This window comes from Pseudophryne corroboree, chromosome 12 (assembly GCF_028390025.1).
Source record: "Pseudophryne corroboree isolate aPseCor3 chromosome 12, aPseCor3.hap2, whole genome shotgun sequence".
Classification (NCBI taxonomy): Eukaryota; Metazoa; Chordata; class Amphibia; order Anura; family Myobatrachidae; genus Pseudophryne; species Pseudophryne corroboree.
Window position 1 is genome coordinate 111,366,715 of NC_086455.1, and position 6,422 is coordinate 111,373,136.

General features: G+C 43.8%; 1 pseudogene; it reads left to right on the forward strand.

Annotated features, from left to right (window-relative positions):
- The first annotated feature begins 615 nt into the window (after nt 1-615).
- Nucleotides 616-734, forward strand: LOC134981776 (5S ribosomal RNA; annotated as a pseudogene).
- Nucleotides 735-6,422: the final 5,688 nt, after the last annotated feature.

Here is a 6,422-nt window from a genome sequence, read left to right on the forward strand (position 1 = left end):
AACTCACTGGTGGTATAATCAAAACCCTGCACTGTACTCCCTAACAGCTGCTCCCCGTCCCCAATCCTCCCCACAATTATAAGTAAGTCACTCAGTCTTAATACTCAGTCTTTTTCTACTATAACGGAGAGGACCCCAGCCACGTCCTCTCCCTATCAATCTCAGTACATGTGTGAAAATGGCGGCGACGCGCGGCTCCTTATATAGAATCCGAATCTCGCGAGAATCCGACAGCGGGATGATGACGTTCGGGCGCGCTCGGGTTAACCGAGCAAGGCGGGAGGATCCGAGTCGCTCGGACCCGTGAAAAAAAAGGTGAAGTTCGGGCGGGTTCGGATCCCGAGGATCCGAACCCGCTCATCACTAGTGCTGGCCTAACATTAATGCTGACATTTGTTACAGTTCCAACTCACTCCCTTTTCTTCTTCTTTCTCCTCTCTGTTTCTTTCTCCTTTTCTCTATTTCCCACTTATTTATATCCGCGGACTCTCCTCTATGATCCACGGGGTTATCCTGTGCCTAATGTAGACAGCAGATCCGCAACTTTTTCTGCCTTCTCTCCCATTCTTCTTTAGGTGCACTCTCATTGGTAAGTCGGCTATAGTGGGCTCAAGAAATTACTGCCATACCCCACCGACAGAGCCCGATCTCGTCCGATCTTGGAAGCTAAACGGTGGTGGGCTGGGCCAGTATCTGCGAGGGGGACCCCCAGAGAATACCCGGTGTTGTAATTCATGACCTATCTCAACTATACACCAACAGCAGGATCACCACATTTTTTCTCCAATCATCCTTTTAGCTCATCCTTTTACTTTACACTGAATATTTCTCTCAAGTACCGCCTTCCCTGATACTTTACAAATCTGACAAGTCTCAACACAATCAAGGATCTATACTCCCTACAACAGTCCAGTCTAGTGTCTGCATCACCCCTCAAGTCTATTAGCATAGACTAACCAGAACATTTCCAAATTTTCCAATCACTTAATTGATTGGCTCTTTCTTATACTCGCTCTAGTCTTTCTACTCTAATCAGCCACACTAATTATATATAGTATCTTTCAGAGATGCTGGCGGGCTGAGTCATATGTGTGTATACAGATATCATTATACTTTATTGATTAATTGTGGTGGATTACGTAAGTGTGGATCTTTTTCTTAAATTAATTAGATAATAAAAGTTATGTTTTAATATTTTCATATAAACAAATCAATACAAGAGTGCACCCACACAAGAGTCTTCTGTAAATCAATTTTCTTACAAACATTAGTATGACAGGAAAGGCTCTGCCTCACCTGCCTCACCCCACCGCACGTCAGTGATATGGCAGTACCACTGGATTTATACGGCAGTATCACTGGACTTATACAGCATTATCACTGGACTGGATTTATATGCCAGTACTACTGGATTTATACGGCAGTACCACTTGACATATACGGCAGTATCACTGGAATTATATGGCAGTACCACTGGACATATACGGCAGTATCACTGGACTGGATTTATACGGCAGTAACACTGGATTTACAGTATATGGCAGTACCACTGGACATATATGGCAGTAACACTGGAATTATATGGCAGTACCACTGGACATATACGGCAGTATCACTGGACTGGATTTATACGGCAGTACCATTGGACATATACTGCAGTACCACTGGATTTATATGGCAGTATCACTGGACTTATATGACAGTATCACTGGACTGGAGTTATACGCCGGTACTACTGGATTTATACGGCAGTACCACTACACATATACGACAGTAACACTGGAATTTTATGGCTTACCAGTGGACTTATACAACTATGTCACTGGACTGGATTTATATGGCAGTACCACTGGACATATATGGCAGTATCACTGGATTTATACGCAGTATCACTGGACTGGATTTATGCGCCAGTACCACTGGATTTATACGGCAGTACCACTAGACATATAAGGCAGCATCACTAGAATTATATGTCAGTACCACTGGACATATATACGGCAGTATCACTGGACTGGATTTATACGGCAGTAACACTGGATTTACGGTATATGGCAGTACCACTGGACATATAGGGCATTAACACTGGAATAATATGGCAGTACCACTGGACATATACGGCAGTATCACTGGACTGGATTTATACGGCAGTACCATTGGACATATACGGCAGTACCACTGGATTTATATGGCAGTATCACTGGACTTATATGACAGTATCACTGGACTGGAGTTATACGCCGGTACTACTGGATTTATATGGCAGTACCACTACACATGTACGACAGTATCACTGGAATTATATGGCAGTACCAGTGGACTTATACAGCTATGTCACTGGACTGGATTTATATGGCAGTACCACTGGACATATATGGCAGTATCACTGGATTTATACGGCAGTATCACTGGACTGGATTTATGCACCAGTACCACTGGATTTATACGGCAGTACCACTAGACATATTCGGCAGTATCACTGGAATTATATGTCAGTACCACTGGACATATATACGGCAGTATCACTGGACTGGATTTATATGGCAGAAAAACTGGACATATACAGCAGTATCACTGGATTTATATGGCAGTATCACTGGATTTATACAGCACTGGCAGTATCACTGGATTGGATTTATGCGACAGTACCACTGGATTTATACAGCAGTACCACTGGACATATACAGCAGTATCACTGGAATTATATGGAAGTACCACTGGACATATACGGCAGTTTCACTGGATTTATACAGCAGTATCACTGGACTTATATAGCAGTATCACTGGACTGGATTTATACGCCAGTACTACTGGATTTATATGGCAGTACCACTGGACATATACGGCAGTATCACTGGATTTATATGGCAGTACCACTGGACATATACGGCAGTATCACTGGAATTATATGGCAGTACCACTGGATATATACTGCAGTATCACTGGACGTATATAACAGTACCAATAGATTTATACGGCAGTATCACTGGACTTATACAGCAGTATCACTGGACTGGATTTATACTACAGTGCTACTGGATTTATACGGCAGTACCAATTGACATATATGGCAGTATCACTGGAATTATATGGCAGTACCACTGGACATAAAGGGCAGTATCACTGGAATTATATGGCAGTACCCCTGGACATATACGGCAGTATCACTGGACTCGATTTATACGGCATTACCATTGGACATATACGGCAGTACCACTGGAATTATATGGCAGTACCACTGGACATATACAGCTTTGTCACTGGACTGGATTTATATGGCAGTATCACTGTATTTTTACAGCAGTATCATTGGACTTATACAGCAGTTTCACTGGACTGGATTTATACAGCAGTACCACTGGATTTATACATCAGTTCCACTGGACATATACGACAGTATCACTGGAATTATATGGCAGTACCAATGGACATAAAAGGCAGTATAACTGGACTGGAATTAATTATATGGCAGTACAACTGGACATATACGGCAGTATCACTGGAATAATATGGCAGTACCACTGAACATATATGGCAGTATCACTAGACTGGATTTATACAGCAGTACCACTAGACATATACGCAGTATCACTGGATATATACAGCAGTATCACTGGACTTATATAGCAGTATCACTGGACTGGATTTATATGCCAGTACTACTGAATTTATACGGCAATACCACTGGACATATATGGCAGTATCACTGGAATTATATAGGCAGTACCATTGGACATATATAGCAGTATCACTGGATTGGATTTATACGGCAGTATTACTGGACATTTACGGAAGTACCACTGGATTTATACAGCAGTATCACTGGACATATATGACAGTATCACTGGATTGGATTTATATGGCAGTACTACTGGAAATATACGGCAGTATCACTGGAATTATATGGCAGTACCATTGGACATATACAGCAGTATCACTGGACTGGATTTATACACAGTACTACTGGACATATACGGCAGTACCACTGGATTTATATGGCAGTATCACTGGACGTATATGACAGTATCACTGGATTGGATTTATACGGCAGTACTACTGGACATATATGGCAGTACCACTGGATTTATATGGCAGTATCACTGGACTTATACAGCAGTATCACTGGACTGCATTTATACGCCAGTACTACTGGATTTATATGGCAGTACCACTTGACATATACGGCAGTATCACTGGAATTAAATGGCAGTACCACTGGACATATACGGCAGTATCACTGGACTGGATTTATACAGCAGTAACACTGGATTTACAGTATATGGCAGTACCACTGGACATATATGGCAGTAACACTGGAATTATATGGCAGTACCACTGGACATATACGGCAGTATCACTGGACTGGATTTATACGGCAGTACCATTGGACATATACGGCAGTACCACTGGACATATATGGCAGTAACACTGGAATTATATGGCAGTACCACTGGACATATACGGCAGTATCACTGGACTGGATTTATACGGCAGTACCATTGGACATATACGGCAGTACCACTGGATTTATATGGCAGTATCACTGGACTTATATGACAGTATCACTGGACTGGAGTTATACGCCGGTACTACTGGATTTATACGGCAGTACCACTACACATATACAACAGTATCACTGGAATTATATGGCATTACCAGTGGACTTATACAGCTATGTCACTGGCCTGGATTTATATGGCAGTACCACTGGACATATATGGCAGTATCACTGGATTTTTACGGCAGTATCACTGGACTGGATTTATGCGCCAGTACCACTGGATTTATACGGCAGTACCACTAGGCATACACGGCAGTATCACTGGAATTATATGTCAGTACCACTGGACATATATACGGCAGTATGACTGGACTGGATTTATATGGCTGTACCACTGGACATATACAGCTGTATCACTGCATTTATATGGCAGTATCACAGGATTGGATTTATACGGCAGTACCACTGGATTTATACGGCAGTACCACTGGACATATACAGCAGTATCACTGGAATTATATGGAAGTACCACTGGTCATATACGGCAGTATCATTGGACTGGATTTATGCGCCAGTACCACTGGATTTATACGACAGTACTACTAGATATATACAGCAGTATCACTGGAATGATATGGCAGAACCACTGGACATATACAGCAGTATCCCTGGACTTTATTTTATGGCAGTACCACTGGAAATATACAGCAGTATCACTGGATTTGTACAGCAGTATCATTGGACTTATACGGCAGTATCACTGGACTGGATTTATACAGCAGTACCACTGGATTTATACGTCCGTTCCACTAGACATATACGGCAGTATCACTGGAATTATATGGCAGTACCACTGGACATATAAGGCAATATCACTGGACTGGATTTATATGGCAGTATCACTAGAATTATATGGCAGTGTCACTGGACATATACGGAATTATCACTGGAGTAGATTTATATGGCAGTACCACTGGACATATACGGCAGTATCACTGGATTTATACAGCAGTATCATTGGACTTGATTTATACAGCAGTACCACTGGACATTTACGGCAGTACCACTGAACATATACGGCAGTACCACTGGACTTATAATACAGTATCACTGGACTGGATTTGTACACCAGTACCACTGGATTTATACGGCAGTACCACTGGACATATATGGCAGTAACACTGGACATATACAGCAGTATCACAGGACTGGATTTATACGGCACTACCACTGGACATATACAGCAGTATCACTGGACTTATAGGGCAGTATCACTGGACTGGATTTATACACCAGTACCACTGGATTTATACGGCAGTACCACTGGATATGTATCCGGCAGTGTCACTCAGAGCCGGCGCAACCCGTTCAGCAAGGGGATGCAAAGCATATAGGCGTCAAGCTGCAGAGGCGCTCTACCTGCTCTGCATCCCTGTGCTGTACAAGACTTTTGCTGCCAGCTGCCGCTGCGCCTGTCACACTGTATGACAGGCAGCGGCGATGGCAGCTGCATGGACACGGGGCGGCATGCACTTCATTCCCTCCCTCCCACATGATTGAGCAAGCTCTTCCCCCTCATGTTGCTGCTGCGGCTGGCTCCCTTTGGAGCCACCAGCCAAGTCCACAGAGTAAACACAGCAACGCTCTCCGGCCCTCATTCAGTCACCAGTGGCTGCCGTGAGCAAAGAAGGGCAGCGCCGGAGCCACAAACCCGGCATCCCCCAGCAGGCGGTCGCGGCTTTAAGCGCTGTGCATAAATTCAGGTCACTGGGCAGGGCGAGGGCATGAGGGGGGAGGCGGGCGGGTTTGCATACACACTGAGACTCCGGGATATTGCAGACATCCGGAAGTCTTGCTGTTACCAGGTTACCAGGCCAGTCTGTACTCCAGCATGCACGGATTATGAGGCAACAGCAGCTGG